Here is an 11,821-nt window from a genome sequence, read left to right as displayed (position 1 = left end):
GCAACAGATAGAGACAGTCCCTGCCGTTTGACGGGCTTACGGTCTAATCAGGGGAGACGGACAGACAAGAACGATGGCAATAAATAGAGTCAAGGGGAAGAACATCTCGTAAAAACAATGGCAACTAAATAGAATCGAGGCGATGTACAATTCATTAACAAAATAAATAGGGTAATGAAAATATATACAGTTGAGTGGACGAATACAGTGCTGTGGGGATGGGAAGGGAGAGGTAGAGGAGCAGAGGGAAAAGGGGAAAAAGAGGGTTTAGCTGCGGAGAGGTAAAGGGGGGTGGTGGAGGGAGTAGAGGGAGAAGAGGAGCTCAGTCTGGGAAGGCCTCTTGGAGGAGGTGAGTTTTAAGTAGGGTTTTGAAGAAAGAAAGAGAATCAGTTTGGCGGAGGTGAGGAGGGAGGGCGTTCCGGGACCGCGGGAGGATGTGACCCGGGGGTCGACGGCGGGATAGGCGAGACCGAGGGACGGTGAGGAGGTGGGCGGCGGAGGAGCGGAGCGTGCGGGGTGGGTGGTAGAAAGAGAGAAGGGAGGAGAGGTAGGAAGGGGCAAGGTGATGGAGAGCCTTGAAGCCTAGAGTGAGGAGTTTTTGTTTGGAGCAGAGGTTGATAGGCAACCACTGGAGTTGTTTAAGAAGGGGAGTGACATGCCCAGATCGTTTCTGCAGGAACATGAGCCGGGCAGCGGAGTGAAGAATAGACTGGAGCGGGGCGAGAGAGGAGGAAGGGAGGTCAGAGAGAAGGCCGACACGGTAGTCTAGCCGGGATATAATGAGAGCCCGTAACAGTAAGGTAGCTGTTTGGGTGGAGAGGAAAGGGTGGATCTTGGCGATATTGTAGAGGTGAAACCGGCAGGTCTTGGTAACGGATAGGATGTGTGGGGTGAACGAGAGAGAGGAGTCAAGGATGACACTGAGATTGCGGGCCTGAGAGACGGGAGGTCTACACCACGCTGCTTCTCAATAAATATTATTGATCGAAACCCCCAGCTGGAGATATAGAATAACAATAATAATAATAATAATGGTATTTGTTAAGCACTTACTATGTGCTAAGCACTGTTCTAAGCACTGGGGGAGATACAAGCTAATGAGGTTGACCCACGGGAGACTCACGGTCCTAATCCCCATTTTGCAGTTGAAGCAAATGAGGCACAGAGAAGTTAAGTGACTTGCCCAAAGTAACACATCTGACAAGTGGCGGACCCGGGAGTCAGAGGACCTAATCCCGGGTCCTCTGACTCCCAAGTTTGGGCTCTTTCTACTGAGCCACGGGCTGCATCATCTTAAGGTTCTCCCAGTCCTAGGGCAATACTAATCCCTAGTGAAAACCCCAGAACAAGGCTGGAATAGTCATTGGGAATGGTGGTGTTCTAGAGATGGTGAGAACTCCACTCTAGAACTAAGGCAGTGCCATATCAATACCAGGGAGGCAAACCGATTGGTTTATCGAGCGCTTACTGTTTGCAGATCACTGTACTAAGCGCTAATACTAAGCGCTAAGAGAGTATGATACAACAATAAAGACACATTCTCTGCCCACAACGAGTTATAGTCTAGAGGTTTTAGGTCACATGGTCCAGTTTTCAGTTGGTCTGTTCTTGTCCAGTACCATTTTGGGACAGGTCACCCTTAGGGCCAGCATTTTTATTTTAGATCAACTAGACTTCTTCTATATTGGCTCTCTAATAATAATGATAATAATAATAATAATAATGTTGGTATTTGTTAAGCGCTTACTATGTGCCAAGCACTGTTCTAAGCGCTGGGGAAGATACAGGGTAATGAGATTGTCCCATGTGGGGCTCACAGTCTTCATCCCCATTTTACAGATGAGGTCGCTGAGGCACCGAGAGGTTAAGTGACTTGCCCAAAGTCACACAGCTGACAGGTGGCGGAGCCAGGATTAGAACCCATGACCCCTGACTCCTAAACCTGTGCTCTTTCCACTGAGCCACGCTGCTTCTCTAAAGTTGTCTCTAGAGTGGAAGCAGTGTGGCCTAATGGAAAGACCATGAGCTTGGGAGTCAGAGGATGTGGGTTCTAATCCCAGCTCTGCCATGGATCTGTTGTATGACCTTGAGTAAGTCACTTAACTTCTCTGTGCCTTGGTTTCCTCATCTTTAAAATGGGGGTTAAGATGGTGAACCCCATGTGTGACAGGGACTGTATCCAACCTGATTACCTTGTAACTACCCCAGGATTCCCTTCTCAGAAAGGCACCTGGAGAGTTTCCAGTCCTCTACCAGTCTCGACTATGGGAGGGAAAGTCAAGCAGAGGCCTACCCATTTCATTCCTAGCTTAGGCAGTGGCTAGCGAGTGGCAGGCAATCTGCTACAAGTCAAAACTTACCTGTGCTGGGCAGCAGCAGCAGCACGGGAGAGAGTCGAGGGCAGAGACTCAAGTTGACTGTGAGGAAAAAGGCAATGGTAAACCAATTCTGGATTTTTACCAAGAAAAACCTATGGATCCACTTCCAGAATGATTGCAGATGAAGGTGGGGTGTTCTGGGAGTGAGGAGTCCATGACCTCGCTAAGGGTCAGAGACAACTCAACGGCATAAGACAAGACAATGTCTCCCCTCCCCATTCCCCAAGTCCCTCCCTCTGGCTTACCCCCTTCCCCTCCCCACAGAATTTGTGTATATTTGTATATATTATTTCTCTTTTTATTTTATTAATTATGTGTAGATATCCATGATTCTATTTATCTTGATGGTATTGATACCTGACTACTTGTTTTGTTGTCTGTCTCCCCCTTTTAGACATGGGAATGAATGAAGACGTAGCCACCACCATGGCTATCAAAACAAGAATCTTCTTTCCAAAGTATGGGAGGGATTGTACTTCCTTTCCCTGCCTCACCTGTCTTGTAATATGAACTTTCCATTAGATCTTAACGTACCCGAGAGCAGCATGGCGAAGGGGATGGAGCATAGGCTTGGGAGTTAGAGGGTGATGGGTTCTAGTCCCGGCTCGACCACTTATCTCCTCTGTGGCCTTGGGCAACTGACACCACTTCTCTGGGCCTCAATTACCTCATCTGTAAAATGGGGATGAAGACTGGAGCCCTATGCAGGATGGGGACTGTATCCATCCTGATTTACTTGTATCCATCCCAGACCTTACTACAGTGGCTGGCACATAGTATGCACCTAACAAATACCATCATTATCAGTATCCCCCTTCTCAGCCCCACAACATTTATGTCCATATCTTTGATTTATTTATTTCTATTTATGTCTGTCTCCCCCTCTAGTCTGTAAGCCTGTTGTGGGCAGGGAATGTGTCTGTTTATTGTTATACCGGATTCTCCCAAATGCTTTGTATAGTTCTGGGGTGGATGCTACTGAGGATGAAAGCCTCTGGAGAAAATAGAGAACTGTAGTTTGTCACATACAGCAAGAAAGATACTTTTTTCATAAAAGTGCAAAATACAAGACTGATATATGCATCTACCCATTGAGAAACAGACACCTATGATTATTTTTGGAATGCCACTGTTTGAAAGCACACAGAAAATAAAGCAGTTTGATAAAAGTACTGTAATCGGTATAAGTATGTTTATATAAACATAGCATCTGTTACACAACATAAAAAACGATTTGTCACACACTAGCTCACAAACACACTAGTTAACCTGATTTTCAGGTTTTTAAGAGTACGGCTGCAGCCGTTTTCAGTGACATTTGTTTCTACAACATTTTTCATGTCACTATAGATTAGATATGCCTTCAAAACATAAATATAAGACCAGAATTTTATCTTATCCTTCCGCGGCTATGTATTACCTAAAATCTTCAATATTGTTTTTCCAATCCAGGTGAAGTCACAATCATTTTCATATTAGAAATATTTGAGATAAATGATTTCAAAATTCATCTACTGCATTTTTCTCAAATATTTGAATATTTCACCTTTAGAAAAACATAAAAACATAAATATTTTAAATGCATTTGTTTCCAAAGCCAGGAATTTATTGAAACGAGATCAAAAGCAGTTTGAAAACCAGTAAATACAGTATTTCATTTTGTACAGCAAAATACTCAAAAATTGTGCCAGTTTTCCTGTGGTTTGTAAAATCTGGTATACAGTATGTTTGATGAATGAAGCCAACCAAGCAAGAGAAACTGTAGACTGAGGCTACTATATATTTTACCATGTATTATTTACCAAACTGTGGAAAAAAGCAAAGAAATATATTTTAAACCATCAAACACATTTATATTTTAAGATATCGAATATATGCTAGAATAGTTGCTCCGTATAATTCTACAAACACACGAACATAACGAAAAAAAACTAACTCGGTAGAATGTTAAGAAGTGATATGGATGAGAATAGAACAGTAATTTGGAAAAAGAGCCCCGATGAAGCTATTATTATTGTAGTCAGTATTAGAAAGCAGTGGAACCTCTGAAACCTTAGCATATGTGTGGATTACTGTTTAATGATACATTTAAGTGCATACTCCTATTTTTAAAATTCGCATCTATGCTCCCACTTTTTAATCTCCTGCATAATTGGTGATGTATGTCTGTTTGCTTCTCCATCAAATTATAAGCTCAAGGGCAGGGACTTCTATTGTGTATTCACGGGTTCCTAGAACAATGCTCTGCACAGAGTAGATAGTAAATACCGTAGATGATGATGATGAGAATAAAAGAACTATTCATTCGCTGGTACTCAAGGATTTCCTCTGAAATGAACTTGAAACTTGAAAGAACTAGGATTTGCTATTTGTTCCTGTCTGCAATTTCAAGGTGCAATTTACAAAGAAATGTTTTGACCCATTTACATGGTAATCTGATATACTCGCTTCTGTAAATTGAAAATTTTGATAAGCTTCATCTCCTTGTGTTTATCTTCTACATATACCTACAGTTCCACTTCAGGGAGGGATTTCAAAGTCTCACCACCAGTTTGGACCTGGATTTGCCAGTCTAAAGAGCTGCATCGTCTCTTCTCTGCCTCCACTGTGACACCTTCTGATCTGAAGGAGTCTGTTTTGTCGTCTTGTTTCCCTTTTGAGGGGACTCCTTGTAAGAGGTTGGGGCAGGTGGTGGCAAATCCTTCATTTGCACCCTTTATTCATCCCTCTTTCAGCCCTACAACGCTTATGTACATAGACGTAATTTATTTAATGTCTGTCTCTCCCTCTAGACTGCAAGCTCATTGTGGGGAGGGAACCTATCTATCAACTCCATTACAGTGCTCTGCCCACAGTATGTGTGGTAAAATACGATTGATTGAATACCCACATTAGCAAATCATTAACTCTTAAGTCATTTAAGTATATTAGGAATGATAAAACTCATCCACCGTCAAGGCTATCGTCATCATTGGTATTTATTGAATGCTCGGGGTGTACAGAACACTGTATTAAATGTTTGGGAGAATACAACAGAATAGGTAGAGCGATTTCCCTGCCCACAACAAGCTTACAGTCTAAAGGCAAGCTTATTCATGGTTAGGTAGGATACGTGGTTAAAATAGACAGATTTATCAGAGTGACAAAAGTAAGAATAGGCTAGTTGAATACGAGAAGCAACTCAGGGGCTCAAAGGTGGAAAATCAGTTGGTGGAATTTATTAAGCACTTACTGTGTAGAACAATATTTTGAGTAGGGTGTACCCCATTGCTTCAGCCCCGGTTTCCTCAACTGCAAAATGGGGTCTCAATGCCTGTTCTGCCTCCCACATAGACTGTGAGCTCCATGTGAGAAGGGACTGTATCCAGCCTGATTAAGTTGTATCTATCCCAACACCTAGGATAGCGCCTGACACATAGTAAGCTCGTAACAAAGACCATAAAAAAATATATAATACCAGCAATACTAGCTCCCGAATATCTCTCAAAGCATCGTTCACGCACAGTCTAAAATGTAAGCTTGTTATGGGCAGGGAATGTGTCTGTTTACTGTTGAACCATACTCTCCCAACTGCTTAGTATAGTTCTCTGCACACAGTAAGACCTCAATAAAACCGGGTGAACGAATGAATGAACGGTTTAACCTGTCTTTCAAGTCTGAGGGGTGGAATGGGGGGCTGCCTTGTCCATTCAGCCATTTCTAGTAGGCACTCACCAGCTCTGCCCCAAAGCCCAAGAAACAATTCCTTTGAATCTCCTGCTTTCATCTTTCTTCCTTCAGCAAGAGCACAGGACCCTAACCGGATTCCATCGATTTGCGGGCCCGACCACGGATGTTTGGTTCAAGTAAGTGAATGTTTGCCCTCTTATGAGCTACTTCCCCGTTTGGTCTTAAGTATGCAGGAAATCCATCGAAATTGACTTTCTATGCTTTTATACAATGGACTCAATGGAGAGCAAAGTACCAGTTGAGCTATTTATAATTTACAAAGGCTTTTGCATTCAGTTCACCTACATTTTAGTACTAAAGTCCTCCATCAACAAGGTGGCCATTAAGATTATTCTTATACTGCAAATGACAGTGTGGGCCGAAACATAAAAAAAAAAATCAAGATTTAACACTTGCTATTGGCGAGGCTGATTCTGCATCAACTTTAGCACAATATAGTTAGAAATAGTGTTTAAATTGTCTTAGCTCTTGGCCGTGGTTCTCGATCTTGATGCATGGGGATTAACAATAACTCCAGCTAATGCTAATAGAAGTAATAGAGTGAGCCCTGAACAGCAAGATTAGGAATTATGCTACTTGGATACCTTTTCTCTTTATAGGCGCTTTTTCTAACTAAACATTTCCTTGTGTTTTGCACTCCTCAGTTTTATAGGAAACGGATGAGCATTTATATTTGGAATGAAAATTTGAAATCACACTTGGGGCTTCTACAAATGCAGTCCCACTTAAGTAATATTTTTAATCATATTGCTCATATGTTTTAAATGTGTGATTTTAAAAAAAATCTATCTAAAATCTCCAAACTGGCCAATTTAGACTTTTCCATATGGACAACAGCTGACAGAGAGACAAGCTTTAATGGAACAAAATACAGTTTCTCCTTTTCTGGGATGTTAATATGCACTTGCATAAAAATAAATGAAAAATATTGATGAGAAAGAGAAGCATGAATACTTTAGTAGCATTTCTATGGCTTATGGTCCTAAGAAGTACTTGAATCGAGCTTGTCACATCATCTCTTATTTTATCCAGAGCACACCATGATTTCCCTCATACTCTCTGGATATTTTGAGACCAAAATTAAGAGGCTCTTCAACACCTCTGATTATTTTTCCCCACATAGATACCAGCGACTCTGAACAGGAGTTTGACATAAATAAAAGTCCTCTAGACTGTAAGCTCCCTCCGGGCTGGGAACGTGACTCCCAACCCTGTTGTACTCTCCAAAGCACTTCGTACAGTGCTCTGCGCACAGCAAGCACTCAATAAATACCAGTGATGACAATAACAAACCGAGATCTTATTTAAGGTCTAACAGAAGATCGAGGCAGGTGAATGCAGGGTGTTGCCAGGAGTTAGACTGAATTTAGGTTTTTCTGAGCCTGTGTCACAAAATGTTTTCTAAAATTCTGTGATTTCTGAGGTTCACAAATAAAGCATTCTCATATCTAAAAGCTTGATTCTGTTATTTTAATGACCTAGTGATGTACCTGACAATGTAATATTCTGTTACCCCTTGGGAGAGTTAACAAAAACGCTTTTTCCCTTTGTGATTTGCATTTTGTAGATGCAGGGCTATCTGCCCAACTTGAAGGTGTGGAATCTGGCAGACCCATGCTTGGGTCCAAAAATCAACCCATTATTCATGACTGCACAAGAGAATAATAATAATAATGATGATGATATTTATTAAGCATTTACTATGTGCCAGGAACTGTACTATGCTCTGAGGTAACAAGATAATCAGATCAAACACAGTCCCTATCCCATATGGGGCTCACAACCTTAATCCCCATTTTACAGATGAAGTAAATTAAGTGTTTTGCCCAAGGTCACACAGCAGAGAATCAGCGGAAACGAGATTAGAGCCCAAGCCCTTCTGACTCCCAGGCCCGTGCTCTATCCACCACGCGGCTCTGTAACCGTTTATGTATAACCAAATAAAAGCCTCTTGGAAAGACTATGGGATCAGTCCTCCACACCTATGAAGACAGTGGCCTTGACTCCTATGGTCATAAAAGCCTCAGTTATGGCCAGTTTTAAGAGAGAGGACAGATTCCAAACTCACATTACCAACTCTAATTATCACTTCCTCAGAACCATCTTTTACTAAAGGATCTGCTGTCACGATTGGCACCTTCAAATCTGAAATGGTGACCAATAGATACCTCAGTCCTAATTTCGGCTGCCACTTACATCCTGCCTCTGGCCTGAAACGCTCTCCCTCTTCAAATTTGACAGACAATTACTCTCCCCTCCTTCAAAATTTCATTAAAGGCGCATCCCCTCCAAGAGGTCTTCCCTGACTAAGCCCTCCTTGCCTCTTCTCCCACTACCTTCTGCATCACCCTGACTAGCTTGCTTTGTTCTTCCCTCCCACCTGCAGACCCACTGCACATATGTATATATTTATAATTAATTTATTTATATTAATGTCTGTCTCTCCCTCGTCTAGACTGTAAACTTCATTGTGGTCAGAAAATGTGTCTGTTTATTGTTGTACTGTACTCTCTCAAGTGCTTAGTACAGTGCTCTGCACACAGTAAGCGCTCAATAAATATGATTGAATGAATGAATTTGAGTTTTTTCTTGAGCAAAGCAGGTCAAGAAGAAGCTATTTACCCCAACAAGACACACACTCACAAAAGATATCAGCTAAAAGATATTCCCTCCAAATTTTGTCTGCTTTCCTCTTGCTGAAATATTTGCGGCAGGATAGTGATTTCTCTCAGTTGTTGACACAAGATATGCTTCTAACTAATCATGTGTTGGGATATTTTCATGGACTGATTTTAATTTCATCGTTGGTATTTCCATACCTGACAATAAAATTCAGTCGTTGCTGTTTACTTCTTTCAATTCTCTACTACATTTTCAGGAGAGTAAAGCACCTACAAATTTCATTCTCTAATGAAAAGATAACTTTCTGTAAAATACCTGAGTGTAAGCTTTGGAGTTGGTTCTCATAATGTACTTATATACATTTTCCAAATGTATTCCAATGTAGTATGATTATTCTTTTAATTTCAGTCTCACCTGAACAGATGTTCCTAGTTGATTTTCTTCTACTTATGCGCTGATAGTCTCATTTATTCTGATTATCGTTTTGTGTTTTTAGTGAGTACGAACTCCTATTTGCTCATTTTCATTCCCTATGCCTGTGTGAGCACCTCCATCATCTTTCACACAGTTTGCATTTGATGACTGGAAGAGTCAATAATCCCTCCAAATCTGCAGTGGTTCAGATACTTACTCCTAAAGTCTTTTTCTTTTCAGTCCATCTCCTGAAGACATTTTCTTGGCAGGCAATAAAATAACTTTGGTGAAATAATGTCTCATTTACTTCTCTTCATCTCACTTTAATTTGCTTTTTTGATTGTTCTCATTTTATGGAGATGTTCCGTAAAGGAGCATCACTGCGGAAACCTGCTTCATGAAACAAAACAAAGCCTTTTTTCTCCATTTTTGGCTCTAAAATTCTAAAAATCTGGGAACATTTATGAAACAAAATTTAATAGCAGGTACACCACTGAATAAGTCTTTTGGGTTTTGCACTAGCCTGACACATTAAGGGCTTAGTGAACATAGATTCTTGCTTAAATCCCTGTTTCTTTGGTTGGTCAACACTTACTGTTTCTTTGAATTGATCCTACTTAGGGTGTGAGCCCCATGTGAGACAGGGACTGTGTGCAACTTGATTATCTTGTAACTACCCCAGCGCTTAGTACAGTTATTTCCACGGAGTAAGGTCTTAACAAGTACCATAATAATCACTATTGTCTGTCTGTAATTTGGGAAAAAAATTACCGAAAAGAATTTAGGACAATGCTCTTCCTCCTAAACTGCTCTCTGTTTTCCTAACCAAGTAAGGGCAGAAATCAGGAAAAAGAATCTTCAACACATCTCTGGCTACTTTTTTAGTTCTGGTTTGAAGAGAACTTCTTCTGTCATCCTTCTGGCGTTTATGATATAGCAATGACCTCTCTTTCAAGGGATTCTCATTTATCTTCATTGCTTACTTTCGGGTTGAAACAATTCTTTCCAAAATAACTTATAAATGGTTTTGTGTGACCCCTGGTCTGACATTTATTATAAGCTTCAACTTCTGCAAAAAATGCCCAAATTATGGGGTTTTTTTTAATTTTTACATCAAATATAAGGACTTTGGCTGTAGTAGGAATTTAGAGGTCGTGTTGTTTCGACTCTTCACAGTGAGTAGAGCTCTTTTGCTACTGGCCAGATGAGAGAACTTGGCAGGCATCTGGTCAATGGGAAGGTTGCCAGGGAGAAAAGGAATGGAAGATTTTAACACAAAGATGAAGGCCAAAGATTAAGCCCCAAAATATAAGGTTTATTTTATTTAGGGTGTGCTTTCCAATTTTTTTAAAAGGTAAGGATTTCTTTAATGTTGAATCTCTTTTAAAAATGTATTTTCTTACAAGAGAAAGATGAAACCAGACACTCCACTTCAGTAAATTTGATTGTTCAGTTTTAACTATTATTCATTTTGTACATCATTTTTGTGATTAAGCTATATTTCAGAATTTAAACGGGAGCAGGTTTAGTGCCATTTAATGCAGCTCTCCATAAATGTTAAAATCCTACTTTTTGACAATAATTTCTTCAGCAAAATCACATTTGAAGGTTTGAAGGTTAAAACAGATCTCATCAGGCACGTTGCATGGCCTAGTGGGGACAGCACAGGCCTGGTAGTCAAAAGGACCTGGTTTCTAATCCCAGCTCCACCACTTGTCTGCTCTGTGACACTGGGCAAGTCACTTCACTTCCCTGGATCTCAGTTAACTCATCTATAAAATGGGGATTAAGAGTGTGAGCCCCATGTGGGACAGAGACTGTGTCCAAATTGATTCACTTGTACCTATCCCAGCATTTAGAACATTGCTTGACACATAGTAAGCGCTTAACAAATACCATCATTAATTCTCTGCCCACCAATCCACCTCACTGCATCCCCACCCTTGATATTAGGGATTAGAGAGTACGGCCATGACTTCATGAATGCTTTCTGCTCATATTAAGCTCTCCTCTAGCCTGTAAATTCCCTGTGGGCGGGGAACATTTCTACCGATTCTCCCGAGTGCTTAGTTGAGTGCTCTAAACACCGTAAGCATTTGATAAATAACACTGATTGATGAAATTAGCTCATGCCAAAAGAAGAGGCGTGGTGGTAGCAATAACAATAATACTATTTATTAAGCACCCACTGAGTACAAGGAATGGGAAAGTAAAAGAGAAGAAATGATCTCTGCTCAAAAAGAGTTTTACACTTGAATAGGGGAGACTTACATGAAAATATTTACAAACAATAGAATCAGAATAAGTGGGATGCTCAGTGTGTATGACAGTAACTCTGGTAATTAGTAAGCACTTGCTAAGTGTCAAGCTCTGTGCTAAGAGAAGAGGTTAATACAGAATAATCACATCAGACCTAGTCCTGTCCCCGACGGGGCTCACAGTCTAAAACGGAGGGAGAACAGACATTTTTATCCCTTTTTTTCAGAAAAGGAAACTGAGTCACAGAGAAATTAGGGGTCTTGCCTAGGGTCATGCAACAGCTATGTGGTAGGGCAGGCACTAGAACCAGGTCGCCTGACTCCCAGCCCAGTCCTCTTTCTACTAGGCTACGCTGCCTCCCTCAATAAATTCACGCCTCCCCATGAATAAATATGTAAGTGTTAAAGACAGTGAAAATG

The 11,821-nt window shown here is 41.0% G+C and overlaps 1 non-coding gene across 1 annotated transcript; it reads left to right on the top strand.

Annotated features, from left to right (window-relative positions):
* The first annotated feature begins 2,212 nt into the window (after positions 1–2,212).
* On the top strand, positions 2,213–2,350 carry LOC114811462. The gene has a single exon (XR_003759165.1). It is a non-coding gene; the product is annotated as a small nucleolar RNA SNORA7 (small nucleolar RNA).
* The last annotated feature ends 9,471 nt before the right edge of the window (positions 2,351–11,821 follow it).

The sequence above is a fragment of the Ornithorhynchus anatinus genome, chromosome 4, assembly GCF_004115215.2.
Source record: "Ornithorhynchus anatinus isolate Pmale09 chromosome 4, mOrnAna1.pri.v4, whole genome shotgun sequence".
NCBI classification, from domain to species: Eukaryota; Metazoa; Chordata; class Mammalia; order Monotremata; family Ornithorhynchidae; genus Ornithorhynchus; species Ornithorhynchus anatinus.
The sequence above is the reverse complement of the archived record's forward strand: the minus strand, read 5'-3'. Positions and strand labels throughout refer to the sequence as shown.